This window comes from Aythya ferina (genome assembly GCF_964211825.1).
Source record: "Aythya ferina genome assembly, chromosome: 24".
NCBI classification, from domain to species: Eukaryota; Metazoa; Chordata; class Aves; order Anseriformes; family Anatidae; genus Aythya; species Aythya ferina.
The window spans coordinates 5,849,822-5,871,889 of NC_140322.1; the positions used below are offsets into that span (position 1 = coordinate 5,849,822).

Genomic DNA, 22,068 nt, shown 5'->3' on the forward strand with positions numbered 1-22,068 from the left:
AATTTATGTATTGACTTTTTTAGAAAAGTGGATTGTCACAACAAGCTCGGGCTAATCTTCTGCACTTTGCATAAAGAACTGGAAAGAGAGAGGGAGACGTAAGTGTTACCTGAGGTGTCAATTTGCATGATACAGCCTGATTTTGAGGATGCCGCTGCCTGTTGTGCAATTCCTGATTCCATGCCTTGGCATTGCTCTCGGATCTCTGCTTAGTCTCTGAATATCCTCAGGTCTCTGAGTGTTGCAGGCCTTGAGTCGGTCCTCTTTTCATCTTCTAAGAGCTGACTTGGAACTTAGTGATTTATTTTTTCTACCCTGGGTTTATTTTTAGCGTCTCCTGAAAAGTTGCGTGGCTTGAACAGCTAAAGCTATGCAAAGGCACTGCTGGAGTGTCTGCTGGTGAGCTGAGGTTTATCAGACCCTTCCTTTTGAAAGGATTTATTTCACTATGTAGCAACTTCGCTCCATTAAAACGGACTATTTGGAGAAAAAAAAATGTTAAAAATGTTTGGAGAAAAAAATGTTAACAAAGACAGGCAACTTTAGTGCAGTCTGAAACTGGGGAAGAGGTGGAGTGAGCAGAAGAGGAGAGACCTGAGCCTGCCATCCCACCCAGCAGCGAGGCTGCTCCCTTCCCTGATGTGCTTAGGTAGAGTAAGGGTGCGTGCAACCAGGCTGGGGTTCGAGGTGCAGCAGTTGTGAATACAGCACAAGTCCTTTGCTGCTGGATTGTCTGAAATTCCAGAACAGCATCTCGTGTATAAGTTACAGGCTGTCTAATTAAATGTGTTGATGAAATAGTGCAAACTAAAGGCTACACTGACAGGCAGAATGACTACCCAGAGCTGAGCTTCGGAGATTTTGGAGCAATTTGAAAGGTTCTCTCTTAAAACATTTGGTTGTTCTGTAGCCCCGATGTTTTAGTTCTACTGAGAATAATGGACGTACATACGGTAGTGATTCATATTTAGGAGTCTCTACAAAGAGTTTTCTTATCTCCTTCAGTGGAAGTTTGTGAATATGAATGCAACAACCTTTGCATTTGTGCTTCATCGTAGAGTAGGCTTGCTGGAACAGAAACCTCTTTATGAGTTGAAATGATCTGGCTCAGGGATTTCCATGCAGTTTTTGTTGGGAGAACTTTTATGCCTTGATGGACAATAAGCACAACTCCTTGCCAAGTAAAAAAACAGCATTTTTCCATATTTCCATAGTTTTTTTGTTTTTTGTTTTTTTTTTTTAAATCAGTTCTGTAGATGCCCACGGTATTGTTCCATCTCCACTCTAGTGTTTCCATCTTGGATTTTTAAGGTGCACGAGGTGTCTGCAGCCATCAGCAGGTGCCCTCGACCCGCCTGGCTTGGTGACCCACCTGCAGAAGCCGGAGGAGACGGCTCCGTGGTGCTGCTGCAGCCCTTGGCAGCACTTGTGCTCTCAGCCCTCGGGGCTGCCAGGCTGCCGCTGCTCCGCTCCTTCCCAGCAGGATAGAGAGTTGGGCAGTGAATAATTGCTATTTTGAGCTTTCTCCCTTTTCCTGTCCTTTTGTAGCAGATGGAGAGAAAGTGAGAAGCCACGAACTCTTCTGTCACTAGTCTTCTGAGAGCAGCCATTTGCATGCTTTTTATCCCAGATTCTCTGCTATGACAAAGTTACAAAGCCTGCAGAAATCCCAGCTTGAGGAACAGCTGGCTCCAGGTCCAGCAGGTGGAGCTTGAAATGGAGCTGAGCGAAGAGGAAGAGGTTTTGCAGAACTCGTCCTTTGCTGAATTTGTGCACCTTCTGTTCGCAAAAATACCGGGAATCCCCAGCAGTCCCCCTGACATATCCAGAGCTGCCTTTTGCAGTAGGTTGAGCAGTAAAAATTCCTGTTCAGGCACTAGCTTAATTCGAATTGGGTGGCTTCTCCAGTAGAGATTGAAGAAACAAAATATCCTTGTGTTTTTTTTTTCACCAAAAAGATGGGTTGTTTAATTTTTTCTCCATCTAAAAGAAATACCAGGACAAGGCAAAACCTCCAGCTGGTGCTAAGGAAACTCTGCAGGTCTCCCACAGCTTAGTCTGCAAAGGGAATGCCACTTTGTCACCTTCTTTTTGTCCTCAACCGTAAAATGAAGGTCTTGGTGTGGAGCCTTGAAAGCCCACCTCATTGGGAATTGAATCTCTGCTTGTGATTTTTCTAAGCAGCAGAAGCACCGAGGGGCAGTGCAAATCTGAGAGGCGGGAGCTGAGGCTTCACCAAAAACCTCCCAGGCAGATTTAACTCTGCCCAGATCACCCATGTTAAGATGGAAAAACGTCTGTGTATTGAAATAATTCCTCACTATAGTGGAGATGCATAAGAAGAGAGGAAGAATGAGCAGCTCCTTCAGGTGCTCTGTGTGCTGTGCTAATGGTCTTTCCCCAGAAATGCCTGTGTGCAATGGCTGCGGGCCCTGAGACACATTGAGGTGAACAGGAAGATTTTTGTGTTGTTTTCCAGCATGGAGTGCATTTGAACGTTTAGTGCATTAGTACATAAAGCAAATTGTATGTTGATATCATTAATGTTTTAATCCAGAAGCGGATAAAATGCACTTTTTAAAAACAAAACAAAGCACTCTTGTTCTTCTTTCTTAGGTGACAAGGGAAGTTTTAATGCAGTTTCACTAACGTCTGAGAGATTCCTGTCATTTTGTACAGAGCAAAAATTGATCTTGGGAGGTAATAAACACAGCAAGACAGAGCTGGAAAACATCCCTTTTGTTAAACCATTGGAAATAAGGTCCAAGGATACAGCAAGCACTTACCATATTTTTCCATTTCTGCAAATATTTTACAAGAGATTCTGCTCTTTCTGAGTTTCCTCTTAATCTACTTCTGACTTTTTTTTGGAGGAAACTTTGCTGGCTGAAGCTTAATTGCTTTAGAAGTTTTATGCAGAGCCTTGGTGCCAGATGCCGCTCTCCTGCTCAGTGGCTGCATCGGCAAGGCTTGCAGCTTGCCCCTGGCATCACGTCCTCACAGTTTGGCTCGTTTGTCCACCAGCTTGGTTAAATATGCCCTGCCCAATTCTGGTGAAAATGCAAAATCAAATTGCAATAAGGTATCTGAATGCAATCAGTGTGGGGAAGTTGTATGGGCTTTGGCATTAATAAATGGAGCTGTTGCATTTTGGTTGGCCCCTTGGCAAGGATAGGCTCCTTGTTTCTTTATTGCAGAGCACTTAATAGGAAAAAAGTAAGGCGTGTAGTCAGTGCTGCTCCCTCCTTTCTCTCTCTGTCTCAGTGCGGAGAAATCGCCCGCTTGCCTGGGGAGGTGCCGAGCTCAGAAGCGGGGCCGTCTGCAGGCATCTTCCCAAGGCCAGCTCCTGTCCTGCAGCATTGCTGCTGTGCTTCGTGGTGGGACAGACCCTGGGCTGGGCTGCAGCTCAAAACCTGCCCCAGGCAAGGAGCTGGGCTGCAGCAGTCCTCATCTCAAGCCAGGACAGAGCTGGGGGGGTGACTTGGGTGGCATTCTTATGTCACCTCATTTCTATGTCCCTCATCGGGAGGCCAGATGACAGCTAATGGGGGCCTTGTTTGCCTCTCTGCTAATATTTAGCTCTAATCTTGTCAGCTTGAGCTGCTGCTAGAAGTGTATAAATGTCTTCTGGTTTATTTGGGCAGCAGATTTGTTTTTCTTTATTGGCTCAAAAATAAATTGTGCAGTCTATGCTACTTAAGCCACTAGCAAGGCTGCTTGCTCAACTGCTGGAGAGCAGGTCTTCAGGTCTGTATTGTGGGCTCAAACTGTGCTTTAGCTGCTGTGGGTTGCTGTACAGGTCTTAATTTACTATCCCACCCATCCCCTACACACTAATATATTCATTGCTCTGATTTTCAGTTGCTGCTTTCTCTGTCACACAGGTACTCTGTGCTTGCTTAATTTGCCATGGATATTCTTGCCATGGCTATTGCAGTAAGACTTGTTTTATCCTGATGTGTACACAAGTGTTATGTATTTTTCATGAATTAACAAAAAGTTAATAATTGCCCAGCACACGATATAGCTGCTAACTGTACTTGCAGCCCTGGCACAGGGAATTCACCTGATCTGCAGACCAACTTGCATCTTTTTTTTTTTTTTTTTCCTAGTGGAGAAAGAATAAAACACACTCTGTCCCTGTTTCCCACTTGTTTTGGGAATAGCATTTCCCCTTTAATCAGGTGTGTTCCTTTGGTGTGTAGCTTGGTGTCACTCCATTCTGTGGGTGAGGTGGGGAGCTCAGCTGCAGAAAGGCTGCTTGGCCCAAAGCATCTCAGAGGTGACTTCTTGACTTACTCCACCCCTTTTGTCACAGATGCATTTTTGGCAAAACATAGTGGCAAACTATGTCAGTCATTCTGAAGCTGTAATTTTTTCCTATTTTTTTCCCTATTATTATCAGTAATTTTTTCCTACCAAATTGTTTAGTATCTAGCTATTGCCTGGGGATGCTGCTTGGCTCTTGTTGCCTAAAAGATGCTGCTTTTAGGCAAGAGGCTTTACTTCTTGCTCTTGGAGTCAGTGGGGTATGGACCCTGGCGCAGTTCTTACAGAGAACCCTTACTCATCCATACTTCAAACCTAACCAGCAAGCCTTGACTGAGCAGCTAGCTCCACTGTTGGCTTTTCTGTACCTAAATACACCACGAGACTGCTTTAATGGACCAACTTCCCACCACTTCACTCCCTGTAGAACTTCAGGAAAAAAGAACCTGAAGCTCTCCATGCAGTTTCCCTTCTGGTATAATTGCAATAAATTCATGCAAATGTCACTAATAAGTGTTTTGTGCTCCAATAATAGCAGCGTTATGTCAGTGTTGTGCGTTGGCATTATTTATTATCTCGGAGCTAATGGGACGCAATATAAAAAGCGTGGCGTGATTTTGGAAGCTGAAGGCGTGCCCCGTTTCCTGATGACAGTGTGAATGCTTGTGGCTTTTTGAGGCAGCTCGAGATGTGGGATTTGTCCTCTGCAGCATGCTGATGAGGAATCCTTCATTGTTCCTCCAAGCGAGACTCATCGGGCGGTAGGTGCTTTGTATTAGCCTAGGAGGTCACTGGAGAAATTTGAGAAAATAGCTGGTGTAAATTTGTGGTTTCAGCAATATTGAGAAACTGTTGACATGTCGAGAATAGCATTTCAGGGTGTAAATGCATGAGAAAGGCAGTAGGGAGATACTTGAGCTGCAAAAGCATTTTAGCCTTGCAAGTCTAGAGCATCCCGTTGTTCGCTGGAAAAGCATTTTGAATGCAGGAGGAAATTGTGACCATCTGAATTTTCATTCCCTCCCTGTCCCTTCTCCTCCAGCTCTTTCTCAAAGCAGGTCAGCACTCAGGTCGTGAAACAACCTTACTCATACCTGGGCTCTACAGTCTTGTTGCATCTCACAGACTGAGCAGTGCTGGGCTTGGTCTACTCCTTGAACAGGAGGCATCTGAGCATCTTCCAAGGTGAGGGGGAAGTGCTCAGCCCCATGTTGACAGCAAAGGTAACAAGTTTTGGATGCCCTGCAAAGGGCTGTGAACCTGAAGGTCTGCTCTGTTTAACCAGTTGCTGCAATGTTTTGCATTTTTAGCTCAAAAATATTTCGGAAGTGCACAAATGGCTTCATCACATGCCTTGATGTGGATGCTTTTGACTTATGGACTTAATTTTTGAAGCTGCTAGTTCGTGACATTTTTTGTGTCCCTCTACTCTAGGGGCTTCCTTGGCCACAAGCTGGTCCTGAATCCTCTTATGCATTAAATTGGCTTTCAAAAAAGAAAATATGTAATGATATTCTAGAAAATGCAACCTCCTATACTGTAATTTTAGATAATTGAATACATCCATGAACAACTGATTATGCAGACTACAACTATTCGAACATGACAGTCTTATTAAGTATGGATTGTAAGTAGTCTCTCGAGTTTAAACCATCGCATAGTTATTTAAAAAGAAAGAAGAAAGGACCTGTGGCTAACAGAAATATCATGTCGTACATCCTGGCTGACCCGCTGTTGTCTATCAAGGTATGTTTGAGCTTTCAGATATTAGAACTTTTCAAAGGAAAACACATGGATCCCACCTCTTTCGTATTAATATTTCCTGAGTGCTTTTCCTTTCAAGTGTTTCTGTTTTCGGTGGTGTCTTTTTCAAATTAAAAAGGCTTCCCAAGCCTTTAAACACAGCATGTGTCCAAAGTGTGGAAAATTCTCTTTGAAGAGTCACAGTCTTTAAAAAAAGAAAAGGAGGTAAAAAAAAAAAGGGGGGGGGGGAGAGGGAGAGCAAATGCTGGCTGGTGTGGTGTGAAGGGCAGCTCGGGACTTTCAAACAGAGCATTTCTGATTAGACATGGGCTTGGCTTTGCTGGTGTTACACATTATCCAGATAAAGATGAATATGCATGCAAGCATACTTTGAAATAGTTGTGTGATCTATATTAATCTAGTTCGTGTTAACAGGATTATTTGGATGCCCATGCTGTTTGCATCTGAGGTAGGATGTGAAATAGCTGAGATTGGTTTCTCCGGAGGGTTCCACGTGAACATGGTGACATCTGACTTCACTGACATCACGGGAAGAAGGGGGAAATTGACTGACAGAATGAATCATTTAAGTTGGAAAAAGACCTTCAAGATCATCAAGTCCAAATAATACCTATAAAATATATATTTTTTTATTTTTTTTTTGGGGGGGTATAATTGCCTGCACAGCTTCTTAAAACACTGGCTTGTATACAATTTTCAAAGTGATTTTCTGATAAAATGTAATTGTTTATCAGACTTGCATTGACCTGTCCAGTCTCACCTGCCCCCTTGGCTTGCAGGCAGTGGATCGGGGCAGCTCCCGTGACTGCAGCAAACTTTATTTTCAGATTTCTACAGAGTTACTGCAAATGGACAAAGGGTTGGGAAACACTTTGCATTACAGCTTGCCAAAGCTATTTGTCTGCCTGCCTGCTACTGCCCTCTGCAAACACCACTGCAGGGCTCTGCGTGTGTGCACAGGCTCTGGCTGCTGCTGCCTGGAGCATCCCAAGCTGGTGAAGGAGCAGCTTCGAAGCCCGGTGTGCAGCCCCCAAATTGGTGCTGGCCTCTTTAATGGGCAAGGAGCTGTTCTGTCCTTTTTAATCTGTGCAAAACTTTCCAGGAAACCAGATTAGGTGGTTATTTGTAGTCTATCATTATCTGATTATCACAATACTGATTGATGGGCAGATGTGCTACACGCCTGACCCTGAAGCTGCTGCAGAGCCTGGTGCAATGAAAGCCTTTGAAAAGGGCAATTTTTTGTTTCTAGGCTATATTAGCTGGCAGTTAATAATCTCTATGTGACTGAAGCAACTTTAGGATAAAACTGAATATCTGTAGACTTCTTACTGCATTTCTCTGTACATTTTTTCTCTACTTTTTGTTGCTCTGGCTAACTGCAGGGTAAAACCTCCTAGCTGGTGCAGTTTTAAGTTAGCAGGTACACTGCTAAATTGCTGTTCTTCTAGGGCAGCAAAGTTCAGGGCAGGAGTTATGCAGGTGTTGGGAGAACAGAAGAGAATAGGACGTATATTGGGGAAGTGGTTGCTGAGAAAAGACGTCTCATCCACTGGCTGACAACAGGAGGAGGATTCAGAGTTTGATTCCCAATCCCCTCCCTTCTCTGCTGGTTGATGTTTTTTATTCTCCATCTGCTAAGCACAGGAATACAATGATAGTACATAAATTGTCCTTAAACCTAGCCAGATGCTTGATCAAAGGTGGGGAGATAGTACACAGGTTAAAGGCCATGATACGACCTGCAGAAAGCAGATGGGATGCTGAAGTCAAAGGGAGCAGCTTGTTGGCCAACAACCTTTGTAGCTGCAATGCACAGCTGGCAGCAGCAAGTACAGGGAGAAGACTGGATTCCTTCACTGCTTGTCCTTTGAACGTAAGGAAGCAGAGGCAGTATAGTCTGCTTCTTGATTTTTTGGGTTCAGACTTAGAAGTTAAATTGTAGAAGTAGGGACACGCTGGCTCAGATGCACCCAGCAAGCTTAGCTGGCTTCTGGGAATTGCTCTGAGCCTGAACTTGAACTCTGAGGGATGGAGCTGCCGGCCTGGGACAGGCAAATAAAAGGCTCTACTTGGTATATCCTAGCTGGTCTGTGCATTTTTTTTGTCCTCTGAGGCTGTGCTCCTTTGTCTTCCCAGGCTGTTTCCTGGTGCTTAGAGAAAAAAGGCCACCACCGTGCTCTGAGAAGAGATTTGTGCTACAATGAGAATCCCTTGCTTTTATTAGCGCTATTTGCATGGACTCAGAGCATGTGGAAGATAAGAGGCTTAAGCTGTTAAGTGCAGAGAAATGCAAGGTAATAATGAGGTTAGGGAGGAAACCCTCGGTGGTGCTGCTAGGGCTCAACCATCAGCCACGGTGCAGAATGTGGGGCACAGAGAGATGCAGTCAGGGCATTTCCCCATCCTCCAGGATGGGCAGCACTGGGTTTTGCCCAAAATGCTGCTGCTGTCCTGCCTCTTTGCCTCTGCCCTACTCCCACTGCACTTAGAGCATTTGCTCCTAATTTATTCTGTCTGGTGCAGGGCTTACCACCTGTCTGGCTCCCTAAGGCAGTGGGATGATGCCCAGGTCCCTCCGGAAAGCAGCAGCAGGAGCCCTCAGTCTCTGTGCTCGATGCTTCAGCGCGCTGTGGGAGCATGCACGGGCTGGATGTTGCTGGCATGAGACGGACGGCTTTCCTTGTCATGCCATTTGCTTAGGCTTGTTTAGATGCCTGACTGAGCCCTCCAGGGGAACAGACTCCTCCTTGGAATATCTCATTTTGCAAAACCAATACATGCCATATCTTTTTATTTGTGTGTGTATATATATGTGTGTGTATGATTGCCCCACTGATGGAGCATGCTGTAGATTAGCAGGAAATGTAGTTATTAGCTCTTGATAAGCAGCCACTTTTCATCCCAGCTGTTTTTCAATTAAACATAGATGTGAAGTGCAGCTGCTCATTCAAAGGGCACTTTTTACTTCTTTGTAAACTGCAGCATTTTCCAGTATTGAGTCCTGTAGCTCAGTGCAAGAAGAATTCTTTCATATGGTCCTATTTTTGTTTCCATTTAATTTTCTAACAAATCTTTCTGATTACTGCTGAAGGTGAATGTAGTTCAGGAACTATCAGCAAAGTTGAGATATAGTCTTCAGGAGTGGGGGGAGGATTTATTGTTCCCTTCAAAAATATTTTTAGATCCTTGGAGCTTTTGTACTTTTTAAAAAAATAAATATAATTCCATATGTACAGCTGTGACTTGATTTGAGGCCTTCTGAGAGCTCGAAGCCCCAGTAGTTGTACAAAAGTGGTTTTGAGGATCTGGGAGTAAATCACAAATAGCAGCAGGGAAGTTGTGTACTGCAGAACATCTTGGGGCTGTCTTTTCAACAGGGATAAAATGCAGCAGCTGAAGCCCAAATATTACCCTGGTCTGACTCAAAACGACATGAGCTGCCTGCATGGTTGCTCTGCCATCATCCCTGCTGGAAGACGACCAACAGATATTTTGGAGAGTATTTTTATAGGCCACCAGTGGTAATACAAGCAGTTGTTCATTTTTGACTGTTAACTAGCCTGACAGTAAATTTTCACTGTTTTTGTTTTAACACAGCATTGCTGTCTCAGTAAGTTAATTGCCTTCATATTACTTTCTTCTTCTTCTTCCTTACTATCTCTTTTTACTCCTCGAATATTCGGTAGAGACACTAGCGATATCCATGCAGGAATAGAGGCTAAAACAAGCTCTGCAACTGCTGAAAAAGCATGAACAGCCCAGCCGTCTGCTCTCTGCTTGTTGGTGCTGCGTTGCTTGGTTCCTGGGAGCAGAGCATGGATAAGAGCCTGTGCTCTTACAAACAGGGCTGTCAGGGGATGTGGCAAAAAATTATGCTGCTCATTTGTACTGGGATATACTGGGATATGCTGGGATGCCTGGCAGCCCTGAGGAAGATCGTTAAGGTTTCAGATACATGCCTTTCTCTTCAAAAGGAATCGGATGTGCCCCATATGTGTTTTAGTTGTTCGGCTCTAACCATGATTTGCCTGGCTGGTGTGACACTACTTGGGTGCAGAATCTGTCGGGGGTAGCATTAGGGAGTGAGACTGCAGAGCGATTGTAAGTCTCTAAGGGATTCTGGGTTCCTGGTGGGCAATTTGTGAGTGGGTGAGTGCAGTTTTTTAGCATGGTTCCACAATAACAACTTTGGAGGGGGTGCACTTGCGGTGTCTGACTCTTTGTGTGGCTCTCAGTGCTGAACAAAACTTCTGCAGGTCTACATCTTTTGGCCTTGACTCAGGATTTACTGTATTTATTCTCCTAGACAGCTTCAGGTCCTGCCAATGGTCTTTTCCAGTCCTTTGGAGGAGAGCATGGAGTTTAGAGCCGTGCAGGAGCTTGTGCAATAGGTTTTCCAGCACTCCAGGGGCAGAGGGAGAGTGCCAGGTCAGGGAAATTTTCCTCTCCTCTGTGGAGCGAAGGTGGGCTCAGGAGCAATGCCTGCTGCGAGCTACCCGATCCTGCAGGTGTCCCTGAAGCAGAGGACATGTTGTCCAGGCTGTCCAGGACACATCCCTCAGGGCCCTGCCAGCCCTGCCTGGTCTTGCTGTGGGGCCTGGCATTGTCAGGCCCTGAACAGACGCGGCCCGGGCATGGTGCTGATACTGGGCCTCCTGCGTAGCCTGCCCAGCTGCCTATGGGGTCACGAGGGGTGTCCTCATCGGTGGTGACGATAACAGCCAGACCATTGCCTGTCTCACCCTGTGTGGGCATGGACGCCAAAGCCTTCATGGCCCCGCACTGTTGGTGGTTGTATTTCTGTGCCCAAAGAGAGCCAGGGTTTCCTCTGCAATTTAGCAGCGTGTTATTCCCAGTTAACACCAGTATAGGTGATGACACAGGATCAAGGCAGATGAACCCATGCCTTCAGATTCTTCCAGCAGAGGCCCTCTGACTGAAACAGCAACACCAGAGCTCCTTCAGGCCTTGAACTGGTGGCCTAGAGGTGAAAATCCGAGGGCCTTATTGCTAATGCATCAAAGCAGTATTTGTTCCTTGCGGTTAGAAGCACTGAAGGCTGGAGCTGTATGTGTCGGACCTCAGCAGGCTCAACATTGACTTCTTTTTGTCTCTCTTTTTTTTTTTTTTTTTGTACATCTTACATGATAGGAGAAGCTGCAGTCTCAACCTGCACAACTATTTTTGGAAGGAAGCTCAGTTCATTAAACCTGCAGCTCGGTATTTTTTTTAAGGGGTGAGGGAGACGGAGTGGTTTGCTACAGTTTATTTGACCTAGTTAAGAAAAATATCAAGTTGCCTCAGGCAAGTAATTAATTTGTACATACTTCCTCCCGCTTGCGGCGTGCTGTATACAGCCAATATTTTCTGCAGGTGAAGACGATCGGCTTCACAGCTCGCAGGAAGCCTGCCCAGATTTGCAGCTGCTGTGCGGTATGTTAGGTGGGTCCTGCATCTGAAAGGAATGGCAGCAGGTCTGCAAGAGAGCTCCAGATGGTATTTATTCGAGGCCTCAGCAGTTGACTTGGGATGGCATAAAGCTTTCCCTGTTGCTTTCTCTTTAGCAGAAGCTCTGCCTTGCAGTGTTGTTTCCAGAGCAACTGTCAGGGCTGGATTCAAGGGTATTTTTGGTGTTAGCTCGAGAGCCCTGTCTGCAGAGGAGGTGCAAAGCAAGGGCATCTCCTTGCAAGCTCCATCCTTGTTGCTTAGCCCCAGCCACAGGGAGCAGCAGCCTGGGGAGAAAACCAGGCAGCAGATTCCTGTCCCTGCTGCTGGGACAGGTGGTCATGGGCTCCAAGGTGACCCCGACCCCATCGGCTGGTCCTTAGAAATAAATCCTCCCTCTTCTGAATGCCTGCACTGGGTCACTTCATCTTGTTATGCCTGTCCCTCCACCAGCAGTATGTTTTTGCAGCTTAGAAGTGCACCTTGGGCTGGCTTTCAGAAAAGCATCAAATGTTGTGGGCATGGGGCCAAACCACAGTGGCAAGGAGGTGACCGTCTTGCATGCAGTAAAGCTAAACTCAGAATTAAAATAACTTGTTCTCAGGCAAAGAGTCAAAACCCTCGCGGACCCCAGCTGGGAAGAAAAGACAATTTCTTATTATTTGAGCTTCTGCAATAGGAAAATCCCAGTAACTGAAGCAGTGTTGGGCTACGTGGTGCTTCTCACGGATGTGCAAGCCCTCAGTTATCTAAGGGTACTCGTCTGCTCTGTCTTGCCCCATGCCAGCTGCATAATGAGGGATGTTTGGTAAGTAGAATATGGTCCATGAAAGTGGTTTTGACCCTTCCTGGAAAATCTGAACTGGCAGGAAATGGAATCCCAAACTCTCGTCTGCTCTGAGTCCATCCTGGTTTGTAAGGTAGCGTTTAAAAGAAATATAAATTATATTTTGTTGGTAGCTGTGGCAAGCTGTTCAATAGAATATCTAGCATAATGACTTGGTACAGTGATCACCTGGGTAAGTTTTCTTTTTACAGAAAATCTAAGTATTGTGTAATACCTAAAATTTCTAGGAGCAGTTGGCTGTTTTGCAGGAAAGTAGGTACTTGCTGGCATGAGGAGAAAAGTGGAAATAAGCCCAAATTTGGCAAAACACATGCAGAAAGCTTGCTGAAGGGCTGGGCAGTACCAAAGTGAGCTGTCTGGTGGTGGGGAAACCACCCGGGCTGGATGGGCTTGGTGTAGCATCCAGCATGTAAGCTCCCAGGGGTACGTACAGATTTGGGAAATACTGACTGGTTGTCTATAAACGTAACAAGAATGCTGAGAAGCAAAATTTGAAATTTCTTCTGTACATGTACAAATAGTAAATCTTTTTTGACCTGACATAAGGTCGAGTTGTTTTTTTTTTGGCTGTTTTTTCTTGTTGGGGGTATTGGTGGTAGCTGAAAGGTTTTAAAGCTCACACATTTAAGCCATAGGAGCAGGAATAACAGTAATAAAGCAGTAGAAACTGAAAGTAGTGGATTCAAGAAAAAGAACAATAAGGTCATCACACTCCCTTCTGGGACCAGCAATCCTCATGCACATATTCAAGTGCTTTGTCCCATTAAAAGTTACCCAGGTTTCTGCTGTAATCTCATCGATGAGCAGTCATCCAAGAGCTCTTACAACATACCTGATTTTTGTATAAAATATCCTGTTTTATTTTTATTTTTTGTAAAATGGGAGGTGGAGGTTCTGTGAGTGTATGCACTGAGGGTACTTTGCAATGAGTGTGCATGGATGTTAAGCATCCCTTGTGCTTTTTCTTTCTGGTGAAACAATATGGTTCATTTTAAGACCGCAGCACCACTTTTCGTTGGAGAATAACCTGGAATAACCACAGCTCTTTGCTTCATGTGTTCATGAAAGAGAAGCTAATGGACATGGGAGCACGACTTGTATTTGTTTTCAAACACATCTTTTGATCAGTTCAAGTGTTGATGCTGGCAAGCATGAGGCCATTTCTCTGGGCTTTTTCATTTTACTGTGTTTTGGGTAAAAGTATCAATGTTGTTGTTAATTGTTGAAAAAGAAGATGGGTTTGAATGTAATGAAGTATCTGGAAGTGCTCAAGGCCAGGTTAGATGGTGCTTCGGGCAACCTGATCTAGTGGGAGATGTCCCTGCTAGTGGCAGGGGGCTTGAATTAAATGGGCTTTAAGGTCTCTTCCAACCCAAACCATTCTGTGATTCTCTGAAAAGAGTGGGTGAATATCCTGGGGCAGGCAAAGGATGGGGGAATGGTCAGGTGGCTGCAAACCAGCGAGGAGAGGAGGGATGCCCCACCAGGAACCACAGCAAAAAAAGCCTGGAGAGCTTGTTTAAGAAAAGTTAAGTTAAAGTCCTGAGAAACCAGAGCGGTGTTCAGCTTTGGGTGCTTGCTGGCTGAAACAAAGTAAAGTGACAGCCAGAAGGGGACTTCACTCGGGGATGTTCCTGCTGTGATCCCGTACCCACCTGCGGCAGTCGGGAGGGAAATTCCCAGCTGCCTCGCTCCCCAGGAATGGAAATGGAGCCTGCTGGGACAAGCCTTGTTGCTGGAGGTCGTTCGGGCTCTTTCAGGAGGTGATTATTTGCATTTTAGTTCTATTAATTTCCTCTCCTAAAATATGCCCCGTGGGCCCCAGCATTGTTGTGGCTGCTGAGCCTTGGATTTCTGCAGTTCGTTGAAGGCTTCCCAGTATTGGGAGGGAGTTGGAGATTAAATTGCTCTAGTTAGGCATTACGGTATTCGTGCAGCTCGGATTTATGAATCAGCTCTTCTCACTTCAGCTCGTATTGCTGGGGTTTTTCTCTCCTCCCAACGCCCCCTTCCCAACATCTTTCGGTTGCTTCCAAACAGCTGGCTGGCTAGCGGCACCACCAGTTGCTAGCATGGGATGAGACAACACATAAATCAGGGCTACGTAACTCATGGAAATGATTTGTAAGCCAGGAGGTTTTAAGGATAACACAGTTTGAGATTTAGCAGTGATTATTTATTCACATTTTAAAATTTTATCTTGTAGTTTTTGAGGATTTAGGTTGCAAGTTGCTTTTCTGTAGGTTGCTGTTAAAAGAAACTGAAACTCTCGTAGTGCTCCGGGAACTGGGCCTTTAAGGGAAATAATGTCAGGATATTCTGGGTAAAACGCTGAGCTTGCAACGTTCGGATAAATCTCCAGCGAAGCACTTCAGACATCTGAATGTCGGTATCATAATCTGATCTCTTCTGGTGGGATCACATTTCCATGCGTCCTGATCAGAGAGATCCTCCAGAATTTTACCCCTGGCTGAAGGGAATGAAGGGAGCATCAGCCTCGTAGGGAGGAATCATCAAATTCAGCATCTTGCTCTGAACACCTGGCAGGGAAGCCTCTGTAATGGAGAGGAAGCACTGAAATGTGTAGATACGCACGTTTATACGTAGACACGTCTGTGTCTTTGCAGGGATGGGATGCCAAGTAATAATGCACACTGGTTTAAAGTGCTGCCTTTCCAGTCTGGTGCTGTTTATCCCAGTATGGGATATCCCAGTGTGGGTATAAGCACTGACACACAGGGCGATACGCTCCAGCCCGAGGTGCTGTGAGTGCAATGAGGAAGCCCAACGGCGTGGTCCTCCACCAGGTTGGATGCTCCTGCGGGGGCACAGAGCTTTCAGCTTCACGTTGGAAAGGGTTTGTAGGGGACAGTTTGCAAAATGTGTTGGCCCAATTGGGTGCAAGCTCAGACCTGATGCCTTCTGCAGCCTGCAAAGGGTTGAGAGCCCCCTCCCAGCAGGACCCCCCTCTATTCCCCTGGGTCCTGCCTGCCCTGAATGGGGCCTTTCTGGTGCAGAAGTGAGCTGTGCTGCCCTGCCAGCCTCCCGACTGTGCTGTGGGAAGCAGAAATGGACCTCCCCATCCCCTGCTGCAGGGCAGGGCCCGTCCCGATGCCCAAACCAGGGACAAAAATCCCTGCAGAACACCACGGTTTTACTCAGTTTGGTTTCAGTGACAGGTAAAGCAGTTTGGCGGCATTAAAATGAACTCACAGTGAACTGCGTTGCGTAGGCTCAGCTGAATTGCCCGTTTCATTCAAATTATTCAGGCTGAAAAGAAGCATGCTGTGTTCAAGTGTCAAGAGGGGCCAGCGCTGAGCAATTCGTGTCATAGCTCATGGTGAGGGCAGGACTGTGAGCAACACTGGGATGTTGGAAAGTAGGACTGAACTTTTCTAGTAAATCAACAATTTATTTTTTTTTTAAATGTCCTTAGTTTTCCTTGCAGCAGAAAGCAGGGATTTGGTGCTACGTTTTTGAAAAGTACTTAAAATCCTTGGGATGAAATAAGAAAACGTCTGCTTCCATGGGAATTGCCGTGACCCCACACGGGTGGCACAGCTGAAAAGCATCCTGGCCACGTGCTTCGGGCTTGATTTATTCTGACGGCCGCCTGCAGCACCTCCGAGGCTACGGCAGCCGGTGCTCGCGGGCGCAAGCATCTCGGTGAGCTCAGCCGCGCGTGCCAGCCTGACGCACGCTTTCTCCGCACGCATCCTTCCTGCATGCAGTGCTGGGGGGATGGAAGCGTGGCTCTGAGGCAGATTTTTTGCATCTAGCCTCCGCTGGTACCTGTCTGCCGGCCAGGAAACACACTTTGCTGGAAGCTTGAAGTGTGCGAGCGCAGGGCTGAGCACCCCGGGGTGCAGCTCAGTCCAGGCTGGGGAGCCGGCTGGGTGGCAGTGCTGAGAGTTTACTTAGTGCTGGTTAAGCCTTTTGTGAAGAAACATCACAGCCCGCCTTTGAAGCTCAGTAAGAAAATGTTAATTGGCCTAATTAATGCAGGAAAATAAGGCATATAATAAGTAGGACTAATAGCCGAAAAATGGCGTTTAATTCTGAGTACTGCAGTTCTTGTTCTTGCCTGAAACGAGACATGTGAATGCCTGGTTTCTTCAGCTGCTATAAACTTGGGTAATAATAAAAAAGCCATCCAAAATCAGAGGCCATTTAGGAAAATACAAGCCTTAATCTCTGTGCTGCACTTAATCCCCTTGTGCAAGGCAGATACTGCTGCTCACTCCCCCCACCAGCCTGCGACCCGGTGTCTTTTAATCCGGGTTGTTTGTGCGAGCTGTTTTGCAGCAACCACCCCACTTCAAACCCTTGAAAAGCAGAAACACGTGCTGCCGCCCTCCAAACCCACTTCATCCCTAAGCCCTGCTTCTCACTTTTGTGCTGGTGATAACCCGGAGCAGCATCGGGGAAGCCGGGGGATTAACATTAATGCTTGTGTAGTGATTTGAAGCAGATCTCTGCTTGACGGAGGAGCGGCTGTCTCATCTTGCAAAAGAAAATGGATTAACTCCTTTCCTGAAAGCGTGCTAATTTAGCCAAAACAACATCAGATCACCTAAAACTGTTCCGTGGGCTGTGCAGTGAAGTGGTGCGCAAGTGTCTGTGTGAGCTGCTGCTACGCTGGGCATCGATGCCTTCTGCAAGCAAAGGTCTTGCTGGCAGCCTTATGGATGTGGGCATCCAGGCAGGACATGGGATCAGAAGCCACTAGAATATACTTTTGCATTTAAAAATAATAACGATGGAAGAAGTTCAATGGACTTGGTATTCTAAGGACCACTAATTGAGCCCTGAGATGGCATCCTTGGCAAAAATGTTTATCCCCTTCAAATCAACTGCACTGTTCACTGGAAAATCTGTCATAATTTTTTCTCTGACCTTGGAAGGCCTGTGACTTTGGAGCAGGGCTGGTTGATGTTTAAAGTGTAAGAAGTACAGTAATAGTCCACAGAAGTTCGGATTTGAAGTTCTGTGGAGTATTTAGCTTTCTTGGGAAAACTACATCTATTGAGCATTCACTTCCAGCGTCCTTTCCTGACCTCCATACACCACATCATGCCAGCAATATTGCTGCAGAATATTGTTGACATGATTAAGTTCTTACCTCCTTCAAGTTTATCTTTTTCTCCCCCCTCCAAGCCCTGTTATCCTGTGCCCAGGCTGGAGAAAGCTCTGCCTCGGAGCAAGGGCTGGCTCAGCCCATGGGCTTATGCATTGCTGGGTCCCTCCTGGGTTCGCCCAGTGGTGCAGAGCACAGCAGTGTGAAAACCCAAATCTCTTCCCATAATAAGGTCATTTAACATCCGAGGGAAGAGAACAGCTTTTAATCCTTGCTAGATCTAGCTGGGCTGCATTCAGACTAGCTTTAACAAAGCCTCGAGGCATCCAGTTTCATCTGCAATGCTAATTCAGAGGAAGAAGGGGAGATGTATCATGGCCAGGAGGAGTGCTGGAGAAGGGGTATCGTTAAACCCAGTTCAGCAGGAACTGCAAAATTAACTTCTAATTTGCAGTTCATACAATAGATCACACATAAAACACATGCATGGACATATACATGTACGTATGTACATATGCATATATGTATATATGGAATCCAGAGCTGAGCCCTTTGAGCAGAAACGAGGGTTGTCTGTAAGGTCCGTGGTCCCAGGCAGCACCCTCAGGACATGTTTATTTTGAATATCTTCTTACTACGTCTCTAAATCCTGTTTACAGTGGTGTCTTTGCACAGCCTGACACTCTCTTATTTTTAGATTAGGTGCATTACGGTAAGGGCAAGGATTCAAGGTTGCGGCCAAAAAGCAGCGTGCTGAATGGCGCCCAAGTCAGAGCAGAAGGGATGAAATCGAACCCCGTCTTGGCTTTAAAACAAAAAGCGGTGTTGCAGTGCAAAAAAGAAAGATGTTTGCAGGGCCCGGCTCCTATCCAGATGGTGCACCACGGGGTCAGTGCCTCCCCGCGAGGAGCAGTGATTTAAATCAGTGCCTGGCACGTGGTAACTGTAGAAATAAAGTGATTTTAATTTCTGGAATCATTACCATTATGTCATATCAATTCTGTATAGAACAATCAGCATCTGAATCTGATGGGACATTTTGCAGTTGCTATTGGTAACGTTCGCTGTTCCTTCTAAAAACACAGAGTCTGGGGGAAGGATGTTAATGCGGAAAGGCGAGTGGTTAGCAGAGAATTCGTGTTTATTTCCCGAAATGTGTTTTATTTTGGGGTTCATTTAAGGATAACAACAGGCAGTGATTGATTGGGGGCAAAGTGGCTCCATCTGGCTCAGGAATCTGAAGGTTTTGCTCTGCCTTCCCAAGCAGTTTTCCCAGTTACTGTTAAGGAGCTCGATTTTAGCCTTAAATGGAATATTATATTTGTAAAAATGGCTTAAAACCCTCAGTGGTTTCAGCGTGGATACATGTTAGTGATACAGTAACTTCGTTAATTGCAAGCCTCTCCTCTTAACAACCATTTATGCATGCTTTATGTTTTTATGAATCCTTAAAAGACTTCTATACTAACGTCTTATGGCATAAATGACTCATCTCACCTGACACGAAGAGTGAGAAAATCGGAGCCTTCTTTTTTTTTCTTTCTTTCTTTCTTTTTTTTTTTTTTTTTTTTGCCTCCTTTTCTTCTGATTTCAGAATGCATCATTTCTCTGCTGTGGTTAAAGCCAAAGCCTCAACATCCTTTCAATTACTTCATAAGAATGAGAAAAGAAACACAATGTCAGGTGGGGAAGAGCAGGGGGAGGAAAGACTCCACAGTGCTGTGCTAGGTGCAGGAGAGTCCTTTTATTTTTTTGAGTTTATTTGAGGGATTTTAAGCTCAGGTTTTGAGGTATGTTGCATTTAGTGTTTATTGCCTATTTTTTCCTCTAAATCTGAGCATAGGACCACTTGCTTTCCCTGCACATCTTGGTCTACTACTATTTTTCCTCTTTCTGAAACCCATGAGCTGTCAGCACTAAAAGGGTTGCATTTTTTTTTTTACTATTTTCCCTTTAAAAATAGGAAAGGAAAAATCAGATGCCCAAATAACACTGAGGAGTCAGCAAGTTTTGAGTTTCTTTGCCTTCCTCTCGTAAGTGCCTCAGAATTATTCCCAGCATTTCAAATGTTGCCCTTTGCTGACACAGGCTGATTTAGAGGAATTTGGAATTCATTTGGAATATTCAGCGATTCGGCTGCTAACTATTGCTTTCCAGCAGTGCTGTGGGGTCTGCATCCCTTGTGCCACAAAATCCAAGTCTAACTGGGAGAGGCAGAAGGGTTTTTCATATCTCATCGTTCCTCTCTCCTCCCATGCTGCTGTTGTTGCAGCGGTGCGATGACTCCGAGGTAGCCTTCCCTTCCTTCCCTTGCCACGTCCATTTCTTGTCCAAGGAGCGAGCCAACTTGTGAAAGTACCTGTGCTGATGTGCTCCAGGCAAGTGGATGCCGGTGCACATGCACATCCCTGTGAGCAAGTCTTTGAGACAGTCTTTGAGAAACGGCTGCCTGCGATGAGTCCTCTGGGAGCAGGAGGCAGCAGGATGCTGGAGCCTCCATGGGCAGAAGGCTGGATATGTAGAAAGAAGGCTTTCTGCAGAAGGATGATTGTTTTGGCTAATTGCAAAACTTTGAGTGGTTGGGGATGTTAGTGATGGCAGGCTTTTATAAACATTTAAAGCATTGGGTTTGTTTTCCTTAGGACTCTTTCTCTTACTTGTGCCACTCCTGGACACGTCAGGCTGAATTCAGCCTGGCACTGGTGTCGATGCCTTTTCTCTACTAATACTAATACCTGGTAACATGTTTTTCCATGGAAACATGCCAAATCCTGTGCTGGTCAGAGTCCCATGCTTGTCCCTGTGACTTGCACCTATTTGTTTGAAGCATCTTTTGAGTTTATTCGTAAAGCTGCAAAGAGGAGCACTGGGATTTAGTGCCAAAGTTGCAACAGCAAAGGTTTTGAGGCAGACAGAGCGTCTGTATTCTTTCACTAGGTGGAAACTGAGCTCTAAGGAGAAGGACTGTGGCCTCTGTGGTGCTGATAAGTGTTGAGGTTTTGGGAAAATGAATTTTCAACCCCTGAGCTTGACATCTAAGTGCCAGCCATCGTCTGTGCTGTGCGAACGTGCATGTTTCCACTCCCTGCTTGTAAGAAAGGGCTCTCTCACCCTCTCCTGTTTCTCCTTTCAGTCTCACAAGTGAATAGAAACAATGGTGATCTCAGTAGTGGAGTTCCATCTCTACTAGTGGAGAGCAGAAGAACAACTGCTGTGCTTCAGTTGCCCTGGCATCACCTTTGCACTGGTGAAATGCAGTTATTTTGCCTTCAGGTGCTTAATTGGGAGCTGCTTCTCCTCCTGATGCTGAGCCACATGCAGCTTTTAAACTTCAGCACTGGAGATTTGAGAATGCCAATTTATTTCAGGTAAGATGAGGGCACCCGCAGAAGCATTTCCCTCTTCTCCTGTAGTCAAGTTGTTCCCAGCTCAAATGTGTAGCAAATTACTGGCTTGTGTGCTGACTTTCACCAACTTCAGTGCAAATACTACTCTCAGCTAAATGATTTTGTAGGAGTAAATAATGGAGAGGGAAAACAGTCAAGACATTTGCTGACCTCAGGAATGGAAGCAGTCTCACTTCCAGTAGACTTGTGTCTTGTGGTCTGCTGGCTTTCTAACTAAATTACAAGAGGCTTTGGAGTGAGCTCCACCCCTCATTAGGCATCAGAGGCTCTGCATCGGACAGAGCCCTTAGGAATGCCCCGACTTTGCAGGACAAGCTTCGACTGGCCTCCCACACCTATTAGACATCAGAGAAGCTGCATGGGAGGGGACGCTTCGCTGGGGAGTGTGTATCCTCTGCTGTCTAATAATGCCGATTAAAGCTTTTCTGCAGGTGAGGACGTGCAAAATGTTGTTCTCCTCTCGACTTGGCTGCCTAATAAATTCATGCTCTTATTTACTGGGACCTGGTAGGGTCACTCTTTTCTGCCTCTTGGCCTATTTCCATGAAGGCTGTAGGAAAGTAGTGTTTTATGCTGCTGTCTCCTTGTCTGATGTGGTAGAAATGGACTCAGTGGTCTAGGGGGATGTGTGGGCAGGAAGGTGAGTATGTACCCAGTCCTGTAAGCCCTATTCGTGAGCTTTAGGAGACCAGGGGAAGAATCAGAAATCTAAGCAAAGCTGAGCAGTGGATGGAGCCTTTCAGCTGAGCCCTTAAAACAAGCACAAGAAGGCTGTTTGGGGCTGGGAGAGACCTGGAGTGGGAAGTGTGTGCCATGGGGTTTATTTGCCCTAAGGGACAGGGGAGGAAGCAGAGGCTGGACGGAGCTGGGGACCGTCCGGAGCATCCTTCAGCTCAGGCAGTCATGGAGCACACAGTGGGGAGGGGAGCAGGACCCAGAATTGCTTTTTGTGTGAGGGCAGTAGAATAATTGATATACAACTTGGAAGCTTTTGCCAGAGATACATGCATTTGCACTGTTTTACAAAGTATTTTATGGTTAGAAGCTACGGAAAAGCTTAAATTAAAATAATTGAAGTTACCTGTAGGGAGTAAGTCACAACAGAATAAGGAATGCTGTCCATTAAGCACTGAAAGAAAAGCCAAGAGCAATAACTATTAAAGATGCAAATATTAAAATGTCCTTTATCCTCCCATGGCAGGCACTGGCTGTTGTGGGGTGTGTGGAGGAGGGATGAGCAGCGGGTGCACAGCTCT

The 22,068-nt window shown here is 45.8% G+C and overlaps 1 protein-coding gene and 1 long non-coding RNA gene across 6 annotated transcripts in view; one reads left to right on the plus strand and one right to left on the minus strand.

The window, feature by feature from the left end:
• LOC311423446 overlaps window positions 1-22,068 on the minus strand; it is a 249,558-nt gene that overhangs the window by 175,978 nt on the left and 51,512 nt on the right. The window lies entirely within an intron of this gene.
• HIVEP3 (HIVEP zinc finger 3) overlaps window positions 1-22,068 on the plus strand; it is a 298,262-nt gene that overhangs the window by 59,331 nt on the left and 216,863 nt on the right. Inside the window, exon 1 of one of the 5 annotated variants that reach the window (XM_084497416.1) lies at window positions 20,661-20,773. The exons of the other annotated variants lie outside the window; for them this stretch is intronic. The gene's annotated coding sequence lies outside the window, so the exon portion shown is untranslated. Of the gene's footprint in view, window positions 1-20,660; window positions 20,774-22,068 lie in introns of those variants that run through there. 5 annotated transcript variants of the gene reach the window in all.